This window comes from Trachypithecus francoisi, unplaced genomic scaffold (assembly GCF_009764315.1).
Source record: "Trachypithecus francoisi isolate TF-2019V2 unplaced genomic scaffold, Tfra_2.0 Lachesis_group6, whole genome shotgun sequence".
Lineage (NCBI taxonomy): Eukaryota > Metazoa > Chordata > Mammalia > Primates > Cercopithecidae > Trachypithecus > Trachypithecus francoisi.
The window spans coordinates 85497460-85518992 of NW_022681471.1; the positions used below are offsets into that span (position 1 = coordinate 85497460).

The following is a 21533-nucleotide window of genomic DNA, read 5'->3' on the forward strand; positions in this document are numbered from 1 at the left end:
TAATATTCTTCATAATACACTTATATTACTATTTTTATAACTTAGCAATTTGAGACATTATCTTTTGACATCTCCTTATGGTAGAAGAGGATTTATCTCTTTTTTATCCCCTATTTTCCCTCCATTTACTCTTTTAATAGGTTTATATTCCAATTCCTAGTAAATCAGTAGTCACTACAAAGTCAAGACACGTAGTGTAATTACCTTTAATTTTTTTAATGTTTCTGGTTTTAATAATTGCTTGATTTTTTTCCACTTGAATGTGCCTAGCCTTTGTTTTTCACATTTGCTTCATCAGTTCATTTATAAACCTATGAGCATATTTTTTCATAAATGTGCAAACATATCAGCCCACTGATTTAAGAAGAACACAATAAAATGCTGACTTGGAGCTCTGTGTAAGGGGAAGGTGCTTGTCAAGTCTACTATTGGACTTTAAGGTGACTGGATGGAGACTTGCACAATCTGTCAGAGGACCACTAAATACAGAACATGGAGGCCATTGCTCTGGGACTGTTTGATTTCTTTGGTGAACTCTCTGATATTTTGCTGGAGTGTAGATACTTGGCTCTTGTGATTTCTACCCATGAAGTAAGGGAAGGTGGAGGGAGATCAACTGTTCCAATATACACTTTCTTTTTTTTTTTTTTTTTTTTTTGAGACGGAGTCTCGCTCTGTCGCCCAGACTGGAGTGCAGTGGCCGGATCTCAGCTCACTGCAAGCTCCGCCTCCCGGGTTCACGCCATTCTCCTGCCTCAGCCTCCCGAGTAGCTGGGACTACAGGCGCCCGCCACCTCGCCCGGCTACCAATATACACTTTCAATTATCCCCTGGTTGAGCCTTTATGTCTTGCTCCCACCATCAGGATACCTTTACTGTGCCTCTCCAGGATTTGGCAGGTAGATGAGCTCTCTCCTGGTGGATCTCTTCCCACATGTGGACTCTGCTCATTCCTTCCCCTGCCCTGCTTTCTCCGTTACCACCCCCCCACCCCTTTCTGCTTGCCAGAAAGTTATTGAAATCTCTTCACCACTGATGGGAACTCCTCCAGCTTTCTTTGGAGTTGTGAGATTATACATTTGATTCCTTTGCTCTTAATTTTTAGGATCTCGAGAGTTAGAGGAGATAAATGCATTCAGTCTTCTTGAATGGAAACCCAAATCTGCCACAGACTATTTGCATATGTCAGGTCTGTAGAGCAACATCTGTGAACCACTGACAATGGAAACAGCATGTGTTTGGGAATCTTATGGATTTGAGTTTGAATTCTTACTCTCTGACCTCTTTACTCAACTCACTTGTATCCATGGACCTTAATGTTCTCCTTTGTAAAGTGAGAATAATAATGTCTAATAATAATGTCTACTTGCTGGAGTTCTGGGAAGATTTCTGCAGGTACTATATATAAAGCATTCAACAAAAGACATGGTAGATGTAGGTTTCAAAAAAACAGAAGTGATCATTTTTAATGGAAGCAAGTGATTGGAAAGATTTAAATCAAGTTTTGTGAGGGGTGGGGGGCTTGGATGCCAGGATTTTACTATTCTTGACATTGAGGAGCCTTGGCAGGCTTCTGAGCTAGAGAATGACTTGGTCCCAAATAATTTTTTGGATTTTCCCTCATCTGGTCTAAGGAGGAAGCAAGAAGCCCTTGGCCCAGCAGCTCTTGGTTAAAATCTTCATCTGCATCTGAGTTATTTGTAATGTTGTCATAGCAACCAGTTTGGCAATTGAGCCAGTGCTGCAAGCTCCTGACAGTCTGGAGTGGAGGGCAGTGAAAAAAGATGGAAGATTCAGAACTGGAGTTATCTGTAACTAGCATCTCACTTTTATTATTTATCTGAAGCTTCCAGGTTAAGATGAGGGTGAGAGTCCTTCAGGGAACATCATTGGATGTTAGAGACTCTCCTGTCCAATCAGGAGATTAGAGATACTTCTGATGTGAAAATAAGCTCTGAGAGGTCCAGCAGCTGACTCAAGGACACAACAAAGTAGGAATGGAGACAGGACTAGACTTTTAAAAAAGGGCTTAGGGTCACGGAACTGAAGCAAAATAAACCGGGAGGGGACCTTTGGAAATGTTTCGTCCACCTCCCCACCAACACACACATGCCTTTTTGTGTTGTTCATATGAGGAACCTGGACCCAGAGTGGTTCAGAACAGACTTAGCTTCACACAGCAATTCTGGTGGTGACTTGGGATCAAAACCCAGAGGACTTGGGCCTTGCAGACCTGGGTATTTCCTGGGGAATTGGTAGTCTAGGAGTCACAGTCCAAAGAAGCCCCTCTCTGCTGACTTCCAAGACAGGGCCTCCCAGGGTAACACTGATTTGACTGCCTTGGCTTCTGACTGCCTTGGCCTTTGAGCTCCTCAAATCCAGCATGCAAGTGTCCAGGTCACATTTCCCCTCACCCACGCACTCTTTTGTCTGCATGTATGTGTGTCCTCCTGCCTGTGGCATTGCTGTTGCCCAAATGGCAGCCCAGCCCCACCCCACCCTGAACCAAGCACATCCGCCACATGCTTCCCATCCATATTGCCTACAGGGCTAGACATTCCTTGAATATTCTCTTATATAATTCATTCCTCACAATTATCATTCTCCATCTCCCAGTTTAGCAGGTGGAAACCTAAAGGACCAGAGAAAGATAGTGACTGGCCCAAAGTCACACAGTGAGTCTTAGCCCGAATCCCTCCTCCTCATAATGATACTCCTCATTTTACATGTTTCTGCCCATTCTATCCCACACTGATTTCTCAGCGCTCAGAGTTCCTCTGGCACTTATTTTTGTCTTAATCACCCCCTTAAACTTGTGCAATTTCCTCTGTGTTCTCTGCCTTATGTGCAGCCTAAAATCCTCCTGTTTCCTCATAGCTAATCCACCAAGTCTAGTTGACCTTCTCCGTTCTGCCTTTCAAATCCACCTTCTTTCCTCATCCTATGCCACTTTCCTGTTTCAATCTCAAAAACCCTCAAATGAACAACCTCAAGTCCACTCTCTAGCCCCCTGCTTCCAGACTGGCCATTCACTGCATGAATTCAGGTGCATAAATGGTTGGATGATGAATGAAATTTGGATTCAGCTCTGTAATTGTGCATTGTTGCTTAAGAGAGCCTCCTTGACATCACTTGTTGCCTGCCAGTTTTCCCTCTGCTCCAGGATGTGAATTCTCTAGAAGGGGGTTTGGGTCAGTTAATTCAGAGTAATGTGACCCAACAGTCCAAATTAGATCAAGTTAGATCTTGAGCAATGAGGTGTGGTGGAAGAAAAGGCATACAGGATGGAAATTGAGAGGGCTTATGAAGCAGGTGCTATTGTTTCCCCTCGCCATTATAGGTAAGGAAACTGAGGCCCGGGGAGACAGTTCTAAGAGGAAAGTTTATAACAGTGAACACATACATGAAGAAAAAAGAAACATCTCAAATAAACAACCTAACCTTACACCACAAGGAACTAGAAGAGCAAACTAATTCCAAGGTTAGCATAAGGAAGGAAATAACAAAGATCAGAGGATAAAGGAAATAGAGCCTAGAAAAGCAATAGAAAAAAATCAATACAACTAAGAGTTAGTTTTTTGAGAATACAAATAAAATCAAATCTTTAGCTAGACGAAGAAAAAACAAAGTAGACTGGGTGCGGTGGATCATGCCTGTAATCCCAGCAATTTGGAAGGCAGAGGTGGGCAGATCACCTGAGATCAGGAGTTCGAGACCAGCCTAACCAACATGGTAAAACCCCATCTCTACTAAAAATACAAAATTTGCTGGGCATGGTGGTGCATGCTGGTAGTCCCAGCTACTTGGGAGGCTGAGGCAGGAGAATCACTTGAACCGGGGAGGTGGAGGTTGTGGTGAGCCGAGGTCGTGCCATTGCACTCCAGCCTGAGAAACAAGAGTGAAACTCCGTCTCAAAAAAAAAAAAGAAAGAGAAAAAGAAAAAGAAAGCAGAAAGAATATACATATAAAATCAGAAATGAAAGAGGAAACGTTACAACTGATACCAAAGAAATATAATGGATTATAAGAGACTTCTGTGCACAATTATATGCCAACAATTTGGATAACCTAGAAGAAACTGATAAATTTCTACAAACATACAACCTATTAAAACTGGGCTGTGAAAAAGTAGAAAATCTGAACAGACCAATAACAAGTAAGGCAATTGAATCAGTAATCAAAAATCTCCCAAAGAAGAAAAACCCAGGATCTGATTGCTTCACTGGTAAATTCTACCAAACATTTAAAGAATAATTAATACCAATTCTTCTCAAACTCTTCCAAAAAATGGAGGAAGAGGAAACACTTCCTAACCCTTTAACAAGACCAGCATTATCCTGGTACCAAAACCAGACAAAGACACCTTAAGAAAAGAAAACTGACCAGGCACAGTGGCTCACACCTGTAATCCCAGCACTTTGGGAGGCCGAGGCAGGTGAATCACCAGAAGTCAGGAGTTTGAGACCAGCCTGGCCAACATGGTGAAACCCTGTCTCTACTAAAAATACGAAAATTAGCCGGGCGTGGTGGCAGGTGCCTGTAATCCCAACACTTTGGGAGGCTGAGGTGGACGGATTACAGGTCAGGCGATAGAGACTATCCTGGCCAACATGGCGAAATCTCGTCTCTACTAAAAAATACAAAAATCAGCTGAGCGTGGTGGTGGGCACCTGTAGTCCCAGCTACTCTGGAGGCTGAGGCAGGAAAATCACTTGAACCCAGGAGGCAGAAGTTGCAGTGAGCCGAGATCGTGCCACTGCACTCCAGCCTGGCAACAGAGTGAGACTCCAAAAAAAAAAAAAAAAAAGACAAATACTGCATGGTCTGATTTATATGTGTAATCTAAAAAAGATGAACTTGTAGAAAAAGAGTGCAGAAGTATAGTACCAGGGACCAGGGACCAGGAGCTGAGGGAACCAGGGAGATATTGGTGAAAGGATGTAAACTTTCAGTTAAAGATGAATAAGTTCTGGGGACCTAATGCACACAACCTGATGACTACAGTCAATAATGATGTATCATATACTTGAAATTTTCTAGGAGAGTAAATGTTAAGTATTTTTTACCACAAAAAATAACTATGTGAGGTCATAGATATGTTATTAGCTTGATCATGATAATCATTTCACTTTGTATATGTTCATCAAAACATCACATTGTGCATCTTTATATATATATAAAAATTAATAAATGGATGAGTGAATGAATTGACTTAAAATTTTAAGAAAAAGAAAATTTGGGGCCAGGTGCAGTGGCCCACTCCTGTAATCCCAGCAATTTGGGAGGCCAAGGCGGGCGGGTCACTTGAGGTCAGGAGTTGAAGACCAGCCTGACCAACATGGAGAAACCCCGTCTCTACCAAAAATACAAAATTAGCCAGGCATGGTGGTGCATGCCTGTAATCCCAGTTACTTGGGAGGCTAAGGCAGGAAAATTGCTTGAACCCAGGAGGTGGAGGATGCAGTGAGCTGCGATTGTGCTACTACACTCCAGCCTGGGTGATAGAATGAGACTCTGTCTCGAAAAAGAAAGAAAGAAAAAGAAAAAGAAAATTTGGGGAAAACCACATCCTATCTACCACCCAAACATGACCAGTGTTAGCACCTTGGTGTATTTAGTCTGTATTCTAGACCTTAACAAATAAACAGAACATAGTTGGGATCGGTCTGTACAGTCAATTTTATGCTGCAATTTGCATGTAAACATTTTTCCATTAGAATTCTTTATAAACATTATTTAAATGACTTCAAAAATACATCACTGAATAGATATACTTATGGAATTCCTTCCTGTGTGGGTTTCGGCATTTCTTTCTTTCTTTCTTTTTTTTTAATTTGTTTGACCATGTTTTAGGTTTGATTTTCTGTGTCTTATATTGGAGGTAATGTAAAGAAGGATTGTTGTTTGAAAGAGGTTAGGAACACTACGTAGGCTTTTTGGAAACAGTAGTATTTGAGGGGAACTTTGGAGTGTGTAATACACGCACAGGATAACCTTTCAGACAACATAGGAAAGTATACAGTGAAAATTAAGTTCCTTTTTCACTGCTCACCCTCAGGTCCCCAGTTCTCCACTGGGGATCACCACTGTTACCACTTCGTATGGCCTTTGTGTGGCTACTCTAAGCCCATACAAGTATGTGTGTGTGTTTTCTTTTATATACGTATTTTGAAAATTTCAGGCTTACTCAAAATTTCTAAGAAAAGCACAAGGAACTCCTGTGTACACTTCACTCAGATTCCCTAAATTTTAACATTTTCTCACATTTGCTTTATCCTACTCCATTTATCCCTCTCTCTCATATATGTGTCTGTGTTTGTATGTTTACTTCTTTTTTTCCCCTCAACAAGCTGAAAATCAGTTGCAGACATTAGTACTCCATTACCCTTAAATACTTCTGGGTATATTTTCTAAATCAAGGGATTATCTTATGTAAACAGAGTAATTATCAAAATCAGAAAACTAAAAAATATGTAATACTATTAAATATATAATCTACAGACCTTATCAGAACTAGCCAATTTCCTCAGCAACATTCTTTATAGCAAAAGAAAAAAACAAATCATGTGCATTTAGTTGTCATATCTCTTTAGTCTCCTACAAACTGGAAAAGATCCTTGGGTCTTCTTTTTTTTTTTTTCAGATGGAGTTTTGCTCTTGTTGCCCAGTCTGGAGTGTAATGGCGCGATCTTGGCTCACTGCAACCTCCGCCTCCCTGGTTCAAGCTATTCTCCTGCTTCAGCCTCCCAAGTAGCTGGGATTACAGGCATGTGCCACCATGCCCGGCTAATTTTGTATTTTTAGTAAAGACAGGGTTTCACCATGTTGGTCAGGCTGGTCTTGAACTCCTGACCTCACGTAATCCATTCACTTTGGCCTCCCAAAGCACTGGGATTACAGGTGTGAGCCACTGCACCCGGCCTCGGTCTTTCTTTATGATTCATAACATTGTCATTTTTGGAGTTCAGGCTAGTTATTTGTAGGCTGTCCCTTAATATAAGCTTGTCTGATGTTTCCTCATGATTACACTCAGGTGATGAATTGTTTTTTTTTTTTTTTTTTTTTGAGACGGAGTCTCGCTCTGTTGCCCAGGCTGGAATACAGTGGCATGATCTTGGCTCACTGCAACCTCTGCCTCCCAGGTTCAAGTGATTGTCCTGCCTCACCCTCCTCAGTAGCTGGGATTACAGGCACCCATGACCACGCCAGGCTAATTTTTGTATTTTTAGTGGAGACAGGGTTTCACCATGTTGGCCAGGCTGGTCTCGAACTCCTGACCTCAGGTGATCTGCCAGCCTTGGGCTCCCAAAGTGCTGGGATTACAGGCGTGAGCCACCGCACCTGCCCAGGTTATGCAGTTTAATGGGACTATAACAGAAGTGATGCTGTGTCCTTTTCAGTGCATTGTGTCAGGAGACACATGATGTCTAATAGTCCTATTAATTTTGATCCTAACTTTGATCACTTGGGTAATATAGTGTCCACCATGTTTCTCCACTGTCAAGTTAATTAATAAGTATCTTGTGGATAGATGCATTGTGCTTATGTAAATATACTGTTACTCAAACATCTACCCACCGGTTTTAACATTCACTGATGATTCTCTCTGGAAACAATTATTATAGTCATGGTTGCCAAATGGAGATTTTCTTTAAAAAAAATTTTTTTTTAATTTTTGTTTTAATTTTTTTTTTTTTCCAAGACAAAGTCTTGCTCTTTCTCCCAGGCTGGAGTGCAGTGGTGTGATCTCGGCTCACTGCAACCTCTGCCTTCCATGTTCAAGCAATTCTCCTGCCTCAGCCTCCTGAGTAGCTGGGATTACAGATGCACCTACCACGCCTGGCTAATTTTTGTATTTTTAGTAGAGGCGGGGTTGTCTATTTTACAACTTCACCATGAAGTCACCATGTTTGTCAGGCTGATCTTGAATGCCTGACCCTGTGATATGCCCGCCTCAGCCTCCCAAAGTGCTGGGATTACAGGAATGAGCCACCGCGCCCAGCCAGAGATTTTCAAATGTATTCTTTTGACATGTATTAGTTAACTTTCCAGTGTAAGGGAGCACTTTCCCTTCTACATTTATTTATTTATATCCTCATGAGCTCATGGTTGTTGACTTAGTTCATTTTGTGTTGCTATAACAGAATCCCCAAGGCTGGGTAATTTATAAAGAAAAGAGGCTTACTTAGCTCCTGAATCTGCAGGCTGGAAGTTCCATGGCGTAGCCCTGGCTTCTGATGAGGGCTTTTGTGCTGTGTCATAATGTGGCAGAGAAGGTCGAAGAAGAGGTGGACATATGCAAAGAGACAAAATATGAAGGGGTGTCCTGGCTTTATAACAACCCTTTCTTGGGATAATTAATCCATTCCGGTGAGAACTCACCCAGTCTTGCCAGAGTGAGAACTCACTCACTACCTCCAAAACAGCACCAAGCGATTCATGAGGAATCTGCCCCCATTGCACAAACACCTCCCACTAGGCCTCACCTCCCAACATTGCCGCACTGGGGATCAAAATTCAACATGAGTTGTGGTAGGAACAAACAAACCATATCCAAACCGCAGCAGTTGTCTATTTTACTCAATGGGTTATAACACATTAATAAATATTGTTCTTTATTCTGATGTTCAAATACCCTATATTTGACCAGTAGGAAGCCCTCCAAACTCCTGTGTCCTTTGGCATGTCTCCATCTTACTTTGAGCACCTCCTTGATTTCTGGTACCACAAGATGCTCTAGGTTGATCTTGTATTTTAACTACCACAGTCCTGGAATCAGCCATTTTTTCAAAGAGTCCTGATTCTTTTCGGTAAAGAATAGAATTTTTAAAAAAGAGCAGGAGTAGCTATACTTATTTTAGACAAAATAGATTTCAAGACAAAAACTGTAAGAAGAGACAAAAAAAAGTCACTATATAATGATAAAGGGGTCAATTCAGCAGGAGAATATGACAATTTTAAGTATATATGCACCCAGAACTGGAGCACCCAGATATATAAAACAAATATTATTAGACCTAAGAGAGAGATAGGCCCTGATATAACAGCTGGAGACTTCAGCACCCCATTTTCAGCATTGAACAGATCTTCCAAACAGAAAATCAACAAAGAAACATCACACTTAATCTGTACTATAGGCTAAATGAATCTAATAGATATTTACAGAACATTTCATCCAATGGCTCCAGAACACATATTCTTTTCCTCAGCACATGCATCATTCTGAAAGATAGATCATATGTTAGGTCACAAAACAAATCTTAAAATGTTGAAAAAAATTGAAATAATATCAAGTACCTTCTCTGACCACAATGGAATAAAACTAGAAATTAATAACAAGAGAATTTTTGGAACTATAAGAATACATGGAAATTAAACAATATGCTCCAGAATGACCAGTGGGTCAATGAAGAAATTAAGAAGGAAATGAAAAAAAATTCTTGAAACAAATGATAATGGAAACACAAAAAACCACCAAAGCCTATGGGATACAGCAAAAGTAGTACTAAGAAGAAAGTTTATAGCTATAAATGCCTACATCAAAAAAAGAGGAAAAACTTCAAATAATCTGATGATGCATCTTAAAGAACTAGAAAAACAAGAGTAAATCAAACCCCAAATTAGTAGAAGAAAATAAACAATAAAGATCAGAGGAGAAATAAATGAAATTGAAATGAAAAAAAAATGCAAAAGATCAATGAAACAATGTTGATTTCTTGAAAAGTTAAACATAATTGACAAACCTTTAGCCAGACTAAGAAAAAAGGGAGAAGATACAAATTAATAAAATCAGAAATGAAAAAGGAGACATTTCAACTGATACTGCTGCAATTCAAAGGATCATCCGTGATTACTACGAGCAACTCTATGCCAATAAATTGGAAAATCTAGAAGAAATGGGCAAATTCCTAGATACACATAACCTGTCAAGATTGAACCAGGAAAAAATCCAAAATCTGAACAGACCAAAAACAAATAACAAGATTGAAACCATAACAAAAAGTCTCCCAGTAAAGACAAGCTCAGGACCTGATGGCTTTCCTACTGAGCTCTACCAAACATTTAAGGAAGAAGTAATACCAGTCCTACTCAAACTATTCCAAAAATTAGAAGAGGAAAGGCTGGGTGCAGTGGCTCACACCTGTAATCCCACCACTTTGGGAGGCCGAGGTGGGTGGATCACCTGAGGTCGGGAGTTCGAGACCAGCCTGACCAACATGAAGAAACCCCATCTCTACTAAAAATACAAAAATTAGCCAGACGTGGTGGTGCATGCCTATAATCCCAGCTACTCAGGAGGATGAGGCAGGAGAATCTCTTGAACCTGGGAGGCAGAGGTTGCGGTGAGCTGAGAGCACACCATTGCACTCCAACCTGCGCAACAAGAGTGAAACTCCGTCTAAAAAAAAAAAAAACAGGAAAGAATACTTTCCAAATTCATTCTACAAGTCAGTATTACCCAGATACCAAAACCAGACAAAGACACATCAAAAAAAGAAAACTACAGGCCAATATCTCTGATGAATATTGATGCAAAAATCCTCAACAAAATACTAGCAGACTGAATTCGACAATACATTAGAAAGATCATTCATCATGACCAAGTGGGATTTATCCCTGGGATGCAAGGATGGTTCAACATACGCAAATCAATTAATGTGATACATAATGTCAACAGAATGAAGGATAAAAACCATATGATCATTTAAATTGATGCTGACAAAGTATTTGATAAAATTCAACATCTGTTCATGATTTTAAAAACCCTCAAAGACTTGGTATAGAAGGAATATAACTCAACATAATAAAAGCCATATATGACAGATCCACAGCTAGTATCATACTGAATGGGGAAAAACTGAAAGCTCTTCCTCCAAGATCTGGAACATGAAAAAGATGCCCACTTTCACCAGTGTTATTTAATAGTACTGGAAGTCCTAGCTAGAGGCATCAGATAAAAGAAAGATATAAAGAAAAAAGACCCAGACCACAAAAGACCCAGAACAGCCAAAGCTATCCTAGGCAAAAATAACAAAGCTGGAGGAATCACAGTACCTGACTTCAATTTATACTACGGAGCTATAGTAACCAAAACAGCATGACACTGGCATAGCAACAGACACATAAACCAGTGGAACAGAATAGAGAGCCCAGAAACAAATCCTCACATCTACAGTGAACTCACTTTCGACAAAGGTGCTAAGAACATACACTGGGGAAAAGACAGTCTCTTAAATAAATGGTTCTGGGAAAACTGGATAGCCATATGCAGAACAATGAAAGTAGACCCCTATCTCTTGACATATAAAAAAATCAAATCAAAATGGATTAAAGACTTAAAACTAAGACCTCAAACTGTGAAACTACTACAAGAAAACATTAGGGGAAGATCTCCAGGACATTGAGCTGGGCAAAAAATTCTTGAACACAACAACTCACAAGCACAAGCAACCAAAGCAAAAATGGGCAAATGGGATCACATCAAGTTAAAAGGCTTCTGCACAGCAAAGGATACAATTAGCAAAGTTGAAAAGGCAAGTCACAGAATGAGAGAAAATATTTGCAAACTACCCATCTGACAAGGGAATAGTAACCAGAATATAGCCGGGCACAATGGTTCACACCTGTAATCCCAGCACTCTGGGAGGCTGAGGCAGGTGGATCACATGAGGTCAGGAGTGCGAGACCAGCCTGGCCAACATGGTGAGACCCCCCGTCTCTACTAAAAATACAAAATTAGCCGGGCGTTGTGGTGCATGCTTGTAATCCCAGCTACTCAGAAGAATCGCTCGAACCTGGGAGGTGGAGGTTGCGGTGAGCTGAGATTGCGCCATTGTACTCCAGCCTAGGTGACAAGAGCGAAACTCTGTCCCAAAAAATAAAAACCAGAATATATAAGGAGCTCAAAAAATGGGCAAAAGATTTGCATAGACATTTCTTAAAAGAAGATATACCAATGGCAAACAGGTATATGAAAAGGTGATCATCAGAGAAATGCAAATCAGAACTATAATGAGGTATCATTTCACCCCAGTTAAAAAGGCAGGCGAAAAACAGGCAGTAACAAATGCTAGCGAGGATGTGGAGAAAAGGGAACCCTCATACACAGTTATTAGGAATGTAAATTAGTACAACCACTATGAAGAACAGTTTAGAGTTTCCTTAAAAAACTAAAAATTGAGCTATCATATGACCCAGCAATCCTACTCTGGGTATATATCCAAAAGAAAAGAAATCATCATATCAGAGAGATATCTGCACTCCTGTGTTTGTTGCAGTACTGTTTAAAATAGCTAAGATTTGGAAGTGACCTAAATGTCCATCAACAGATGAGGGGATAAAGACAATGTGGTACATGTACACAATGGGATACTATTCAGCCATAAAACAGAATGAGATTGACTGGGCGTGGTGGCTCACACCTGTAATCCCAGCACTTTGGGAGGCCGAGGCAGGTGGATCGCAAGGTCAGGAGTTCGAGACCATCGTGGCCAATATGGTGAAACTCCGTCTCTACTAAACATACAAAAATTAGACAGGTGTAGTGGCATGCGCCTGTAGTTCCAGCAACTTGGGAGGCTGAGGCAGGAGAATCACTTGAACATGGGTGGCAGAGGTTGCAGTGAGCCAAGATGGCACCACTGCACACCAGCCTGGCGACAGAACAAGACCCCGTCTTAGAAAAAGTCTTAAAAAAAAAAAAAAAAGAGATCCTATCATTTGCAACAACATAGATGGAACTAGAGATCATTGTTAAGTGAAATAAGCCAGACACAGAAAGACAAACAAACATTGCACATTCTCACTTATTTGTGGGATCTAAAAATCAAAACAATTGAACTCATGGACATAGAGAGTAGGATGGTTACCAGAGGCTGGGAAGGGTAGTGACGAGGGAGGAAATGCAGGGAAGGTTAATAGGTACAAAAACAATAGTTAGAAAGAGTGAATAAGACCCACTTATTTGATAGCACAACAGGTGACTATAGTCAATAATTGTACATTTTAAAATAACTAAAACAGTGTAATTGGATTGTTTGTGGCTCAAAGGATGAATGCCTGAGGGGATGGATATCCCATTCTCCATAATGTGCTAATTTCTCATTGCATACCTGTAACAAAACACCGTATACAAAAATTGAAAATAAAAAGAGGAAAGAAAAAGAAAAGCACATAGAAGAAAATGAAGATAAAGTACCAAAAATATCACCAGAAGAAATAACCATATGCATCTTTGTATGATTACATCATCTTTGTATATAGTTATAGATATATTTACAAATATAAATTATGATTTTTGTAACCTGTGTTGTCACTATTAAAACTTTCACAAATGTTAAAAAATAGGGAATTCTGCAAATAAATTAGATTGTATCCATATAATGGAGGAATACTATGCAGTCATTCAAATGCATGCTAAAGGCAGACAAATACATTTGAATTGGGTTATGGTCAAAAAGAACCTTAGCCTAACCTTAAAACTTTAAAAAATTTTAAGGAGAGGCCAGGCGTGGTGACTCATGCCTGTAATCCCAGCACTTTGGGAGGCCAAGGCAGGAGGATCACGAGGTCAAGAGAACGAGACCATCCTGGCCAATATGGCAAAATTCCATCTCTACTAAAAATACAAAAAATTATCTGGGCGTGGCATGCGCCTGTAGTCCCAGCTACTCCGGAGGCTGAGGCAGGAGAATAGCTTGAACCTGGGAGGCAGAGGCTGCAGTTAGCCAAGATCGCGCCACTGCACTCCAGCCTGGGTGACAGAGCGAGACTCCGTCTCAAAAAAAAAAAAAAAAAAAAATTAAGGAGAGGCTAGTTCTATATTACTTGCATAATTAAAAATTATTTAAAAATAAGGATAAAGGAATAAGAAAATTACGCATCTACAGGCCGAGCACGGTGGCTCACACTTGTAATCCCAGCACTTTGGGAGGCCGAGGTGGGCGGATCATAAGATCAGGAGTTCGAGGCCAGACTGGCCAACATAGTGAAACCCTGTCTCTACTAAAAATGCAAAAATTAGCTGGGCGTGGTGGCAGGAAACTGTAATCCCAGCTACACGGGAGGCTGAGGCAGGAGAATCATTTGAACCCGGGAGGCAGAGGTTGCAGTGAACCAAGATCGTGCCATTGCACTCCAGCCTGGGCAACAAGGCAAGACTCCATCTCAAAAAAAAAAAAAAAAAAGCAAGAAAAGAAAATTACACATCTACATATCTTTGAAAGATATCAAACTATAGTATTAAGTGCAAAAGGAAACTGCAAAACAATAGCTATCGTGTGATCCTATTTTTGATAAAAATGTATTTCCTATTAGTGGGATATAAAGAAAAATATATACAAATATATAGTTATATATATAGTATATATAATATATGTAATACATATAACTATGTAAGTATATAGTTACATATATAAATATATACCAGATGTATATCAAATATATATTTATCTTGGAAGTGTGCGATTATGAGGGATTTTTCACTTTCTACATTGAATATTATGTAACATTCTCTCTCTCTTTTTTTTTTTTTTTTTTGAGACAGAGTCTCACTCTGTCGCCCAGGCTGGAATGCAGTGGTGTGATCTTGGCTCACTGCAAATTTTGCCTTATGAGTTCAAGCGATTTTCCTGCCTCAGCCTCCTGAGTAGCTGGCATTACAGGTGCTCACCACCACGCCTGGCTAATTTTTGTATTTTTAGTAGACATGGGGTTTCGCCATGTTGGCCAGGCTGGTCTCGAACTCCTGACCTCATGATCTGCCCGCCCTGGCCTCCCAAAGTGCTGGGATTATAGGCGTGAGCCACTGCGCCCGGCCATGTTCAAATTTTTATAACATGTATGTATTACTTTTGTAAGCAGAAAAAAATTGAAGATATATATCTTTAAATATTCTCACCCCCATATCCTTTGCTAGTCAGAGTTCTTGAATGAAAGCAACAGCAGTGACTCTGGCTAACTGTAGCAGAAAATACAATTCTTAAAAGATGTGGTAGAGTCAATTACTGTTTGCTGAATTTCCCAGTCCTCTTAGAGGAAGATGAGGCCATGTCACTAGCTTTGGCCAATGAGCCAGAGAACTGGTGCTCAACCCTCCTGCACTCTCTTCCTCTGCTATGACATTCATAAAGGCCTCGGGTACTAGATGAGATAGCCACAAGATGATGGAGCTTCCATCAGCCTGAATACCTTAGTTACATCTTGGAAGCGAGCTGTTCAGACCTGCAGTACATTTTGAGTAAGCAAGAAATAAACTTGTGTGTGTCAAGTCATTGAGATTTGGGCTTTTAAACTTATTGACCAGGCACAGCAGCTTATGTTTGTAATCCCAGCACTTTGGGAGGCCAAGATGGGCAGATGGCCCAGAAGTTCAAGACCAGCCTGGGCAACATGGCAAAACCCTGTCTCTACAAAAAATACAAAAATTAGCTGGGTGTGTTGGTGTGCACCTGCAGTCCCAGCTACTTACTTGGGAGGCTGAGGTGGAAGGATCACCTGAACCTGGGGAGGTCAAGGCTGCTCTGAGTCATCATCACACCACTGCACTCCAGCCTGGGAGACAGCATGACACCCTGTCTCAAAAAAGTAAAATAAGATAAAATATTATTATTCAAAGCATAAGCCAGCCTATCCTGACTAAGAGAAAGGGGTGTCAGGTAATCCAGGGGATCCGTGAGAGGCCTGGAGAACCAGGCAGGGTCAGGAACCAAGGATGACATGACATAACACAGCTCAGATTTCCATCATAGCCCCAACAGCAGATGAAAATACCTTCCATCTTCTCTATGTCAATCCTGGGCCCATATATTGCTCTGTCGGGAGCCACTAAAAACTCACATTCCCCAACTTCTACCGGGCCCTCTATGCTCTCTGGCAATCTTGTTTCCCAGTCAGTTCTCCAAATCTTCATGGTTGCTCTGCCAAACTCCCATTCTCCTCAGCGTTCCCACAATTCTACTTTACCTTCACTCTGAGCAGATGACCTCATCTCCTACCGAATTGAAAAGAGAAGACTTCAGACAACAATGCCTTCTACTCCTTGACATGGAGTACATACAAACTCCTGAGCATCTCTACTTGACTACTCTTTGCTCTTTCCCTCCTATCCCAAGGGAAGAGGTGCTCCTTTTCTTGTTGACTAATCCTTCCACCTGAATTCTGTGCCCCATTCCCTTCTACTTTCTCAGGAAACTTGATCTCTGAGTTCCCTCTCTCCCTCCCTTCTGTATCTTCAGCCTTTTCCTTTCTCTGACGTGGCCTTCAAACATGTTCAAGTCTCTTGAATCTTTTATTTTTTTTTTTTAGACGAAGTCTCGCTCTGTTGCCCAAGCTGGAGTGCAGTGGTGGGATCTCAGCTCACTGCAACCTCCACCTCCTGGGTTCAAGCAATTCTCTCCCTCAGCCTCCCTAGCAGCTGAGATTACAGGCGCCCGCCACCGTGCCTGGCTAATTTTTTTTTGTATTTTTAGTAGAGATGGGGTTTCACCATCTTGGCCAGGTTGGTCTTGAACTCCTGACCTCGTGATCCACCCTCCTCGGCAAAGTGCTGGGATTACAAGATTGAGCCACTGCACGTGATCCACCCTCCTCGGCCCCCCAAAGTGTTGGGATTACAGGATTGAGCCACCGCACCCAGCCTAAGTCTCTTGAAACTTTAAAAAAAAAAAAAAAATCCTTTGCCATTGTTTCTTAAAAAGTCAAAATTAAATTTACCATGTGACCCAGCAAGAGAAATGGAAATATATGTCCACACAAAGACTTGTACTTGGGTGGTTATAACAACATTATTTGTGATATCCAAAAGGTGGAAACAACCCAAATGTCATTCAACCAGTGAGTGCAGTTAAGAAAAATATGGTATATTTATTAAATAAAATACTATTCAGCAATTAAAAACAATAAAGTACTGATATATGATACACCATGACTAAACCTCAACCTCAAAAACATTATGCTTGGTGAAAGAAACAAAGCATAAAAGAACACATATTGTATGATGTCATTTATATGAAATTCTCCTATCTAAAAGGCAAATCCACAGACAGAAAGTAATTTAATGGCTGTCTGGTGTGATAGAGAGGGACTACAAGGGATGTTTTGGGGGTGGTAGAGATGTTCCAAAAGAGGATTGTAGTGATGATCATATGACTCTGTAAGCCTGCTAAAATTAATTTAATTGTATACTTAAAGTAGGTGAATTTTATGCATTGCAATTATACCTCAATAAAGATATTTAAAAATAAAAGCACGGACTCAATTCCTCATCATTCTTTAGCTTCCGCCCTATTTATCTCCTCCCTGTCAAGGGCAAATACGGATGTTCCTTGACTTTGATGGAGTCACGTCCTAATAAACCCATTTGTAAGTTGAAAATATCATAAGTCAAAATGCATTTAATGCATTAAACCTACCAAACATCATAGTTTAGCTTAGCATACCTTAAATGTGTTCAGAACACTTATATTAGCATACAGTCAGGCAAAATCATCCAACACAAAGCTTATTTTATAGTAAAGTGTTGAACATCTCACATAGGAGTATTGTACCTCCTATCACTAGCCCAGGAAAAAATAAAATTCAAAATATAGTTTCTATTGAATGCATATCATTTTTGCACATCTTAGTCAAAAAATCATAAGTCAAACCATGGTAAGCCAGGAACTGTCTGTAGCTTAAGAATATTGTTTGCAGCCGGGTGTGGTGGCTCATGCCTGTAATCCCAGCACTTTGGGAGGCCAAGGCAGGTGGATCACCTGAGGTAAGGAGTTCAAGACCAGCCTGACCAACATGGTGAAACCCTGTCTCTACTAAATGCAAAAAATTAGCCAGGCATGGTGGTGCATGCTTGTAATCCCACCAACTTGGGAGGCTGAGGCAGGAGAATCACTTGAACCCGGAGGCAGAGGTTGCTGTGAGCCAAGATTGCACCATTGCACTCCAGCTTGGGCAACAAAAGCGAAACTCCGTATCAAAAATAATAATTTAAAAAAAAATGTTGTTTGCACTATTATCCATAATTCCTCACGTCAATCCTTTTTTCGTCTGTCACCTCTTAACCCATTGTATTTTGCCTTCCACTTTTTCCTTCTTTTTTTTTTTTTTTGAGGGGGAGTCTCGCTCTGTCGCCCCAACTGGAGTGCAGTGGCCGGATCTCAGCTCACTGCAAGCTCCGCCTCCCGAGTTTACGCCATTCTCCTGCCTCAGCCTCCCGAGGAGCTGGGACTACAGGCGCCCGCCACCTCGCCCGGCTAGTTTTTGTATTTTTTTTTTTTAGTGCAGACGGGGTTTCACCTTGTTAGCCAGGATGGTCTCGATCTCCTGACCTCATGATCCACCCGTCTCGGCCTCCCAAAGTGCTGGGATTACAGGCTTGAGCCACCGCGCCCGGCCTACTTTTTCCTTCTTAAGCCACTGTCATTTGCCATCCACTCCCACTACTCCATGGAAAGTGCTCATCACCAGTGTTCTTGTTGCTAAATCTGATGGATTTAAATCAGACCTATCTGAGTAACATTTGGCACTGTTGAGCTCTCCCCTCCATTTGGAAGGAGATTTAGCCCTTGGTTTCTGTGACACCGCACTCTCCTGGCTTTACTCTTTACTCTTTGGCCACTACTTCTCAGTTCCTTTTGTGGGCCCCTCTTTCTCGGCCTTTTGGTAAATGTTTTTGTTTGATAAGGTTATGTCCAGCCCTTTCTTTCTCTTCTCATTCTGCATGGTCTTGGTAGACGACCTCACACATTCCTATAGCTTTAATAATCATCTGCATGTTGATGGTTCCCAACTCTATCACTCCAGCCTGCATTTCTTTCCTGCACTTCATATCCATATGTCCAACTGTAGCAGGACGAGCGGCAGACAAAACCCCTCAGGCACTGAGTTAAAGAAGGAAGGGCTTTATTTGGCTGGGAGCATCGGCAAGACTCACGTCTCAAAAACCGAGCTCCCCGAGTGAGCAATTCCTGTCCCTCTTAAGGGCTTACAACTCTAAGGGAGTCTGCATGAGAGGGTCGTGATTGATTGAGCAAGCAGGGGGTACGTGAATGGGGGCTGCATGCACCAGTAATTAGAATGGAACAGAACAGGACAGGGATTTTCACAGTGCTTTTCCATACAATGTCTGTAATCTATAGATAACATAACGGGTTAGGTCAAGGGTCAATCTTTAACCAGGCCCACGGCACGGCGCAGGGCCGGCGCTGGGCTGTCTGACTGTGGATTTCATTTCTGGCTTTTAGTTTTTACTTATTCTTTCTTTGGAGGCAGAAATTGGGCATAAGGCAATATGAGGGGTGGTCTCCTCCCTTACAACCTTCTCCTGGAAATCTCCCCTTGGACATTCCAGACACTTAAAATTTGGCAGGTCCAAAACTGAATTCAGTATTTTCCCCAGAAACCTGTTCCCCTTTGGGTGTTCTCTGTCTCAGTGAATGGTTCCATCATCCACTCAGCTACCTCAGCCATTAAATCCAGGCTTCCTTTCCGACCCACTCTGTCAACCATCACATACAATCCATCACTAATCATGTTGATTTTTATCTCCTAATATTCTATAAGTCAGAGATTTGACACATAGGCTCATGGATCCTGGAAGATTCCAGAGCATCCATGAACGTGCTGAATTGTAGACAAAATTTGGTATGATGATGTCTAGTGGCATTTTTCTGGGGAGAGTGTGCAGGCCATCACTTTCATCACATTCTCAGACAGGTCTGTGACTGAACAAAAGGTTTAGAACCACTTCTCTAAATGCATCCATTCCTTGTCATCCATCCTCCCACCCTGACCAGATGTAGTCACTACAGAGGACTGTGTCTCCCAATAACAGCCTCTTGCTCTCTTACAGCTGCAATGAGGGGATCTTGCTGTGGCCATGGACAGAGGCCAGCAGGGCTGGATGCTCTGGGCCCCAGGTGTGCCAATGTGGCCTGCTCCCTCCCACATGCCCACAGATCACTTACTCTTTTTTCCTTTCCCCCCTCCCCTATCTCTTTCTTCATCTTCTTTTCTCGTTCACTCATTCTCTTTCCCTTCCCCAGCTTGTCTCTTGCTTCAGTAACACACTGATTGTAGGGCACTGGGATCTTTGACACACGTAGCTTGAAGCCTCTTCAACCCAGACTAGAGGCAGCATTTACCCTGCTCATTGGCTCCCACTGGCAGAGCCTCAAACACCCTCCATAGAAGAGGAAAGGGAAGTGGGAGGGGGGCTGAGCTTGGAGGTATGGGGCCAGTAATTAGGGAGACCTCAGCCCCAAGAATAGCTGTACTGTTAGGAGGAATATGGGGGCAGCTCAAAGAATCATAGACCCGAAAATCCTTGATTAAAACTTAAAGTTGGGAAGACATTTTACATTCTCTAACCTGATCTTTCCCCCATCTCTTACAGATAGTCCTCGTTCCTTCTTTTTCTCAATTCATATTTACAACAACAAGTTCTGTTGGCTTTACCTCAAAATATATTCCACTCTGTTCTATTGATCTCTGTGTGCATCTTTCTTTAACACCGCAGTGATTATTATAAATGTATATTTGGACCGGGCGCGGTGGCTCACGCTTGTAATCCCAGCACTTTGGGAGGCCGAGGCGGGCGAGTCAGGAAGTCAGGAGATCAAGACCAGGGTGAAATCCCGTATCTACTAAAAAAGTACAAAAAACTAGCCAGGCACGGTGGCGGGCGCCTGTAGTCCCAGCTACTCGGGAGGCTGAGGCAGGAGAATGGCGTGAACCCGGGAGGCGGAGCTTGTAGTGAGCGGAGATCCCTCCACTGCACTCCAGCCTGGGCTACAGAGGGAGACTCCGTCTCAAAACAAAACAAAACAAAAAAATGTATATTTGGTCTTCCCCATTTCCTGATATACAACTCCTAAAATCCTTAAAATCTCCAAAGTGATGGCTTTTTATATGTAATGGGTTGGCTGATGGCCAACAGCCCCTAGGTAGCTTCAGGACTGGGGATTGGTCCCCAAAAAGACCAAGGCAGGATTAGAGAGTTGGGACTTTCTGCCCCATTTCCCCACCTCAGGGGAGGGGGGAGGAGCCCAGAAGGTTCAGCTGATCACAATGTCAATGATTTAATCAATGGCCTGCATAATAAGCCTCCATAACAACCCAAAAGCCAGAGCTTGGGGGATTCCAGACAGCAAAACACGTGGAGGCTCCTGGAGGGTGGCACACTCAGAGAAGCGTGAAGCACTGTGCCCCTTCCCACAGGCCTTGCCCCATGCATCTTTTCATCTGTATCCCAAGTAATATTCCTTATAATAATCCAATACCCTTTTGCTGCCTGATTGCTGCCATCATGGGTCGCATGCATGTTCCCGGTGGCTGACGTTGACTTCCGATGACGTGAAGGAGCAGATTGACAAACTGGCCAAGGGCCTGACTCCCTCACGAATCAGATAAGGATGCTAAATGCTATCTGATTCTGATAGCCGGCTTCATCATTTGGCCCGATATTATAACACCAAGTGAGTCCTCCCTCTTGATTAGGAAATATGAGTCATCCACAGCCTCTGCCCTGGTCGCATAAA

At 41.9% G+C, this 21533-nt stretch overlaps 1 pseudogene; it reads right to left on the reverse strand.

Annotated features, from left to right (window-relative positions):
* LOC117077768 overlaps positions 1-21316 on the reverse strand; it is a 34001-nt pseudogene extending 12685 nt beyond the window's left edge.
* Positions 21317-21533: the final 217 nt, after the last annotated feature.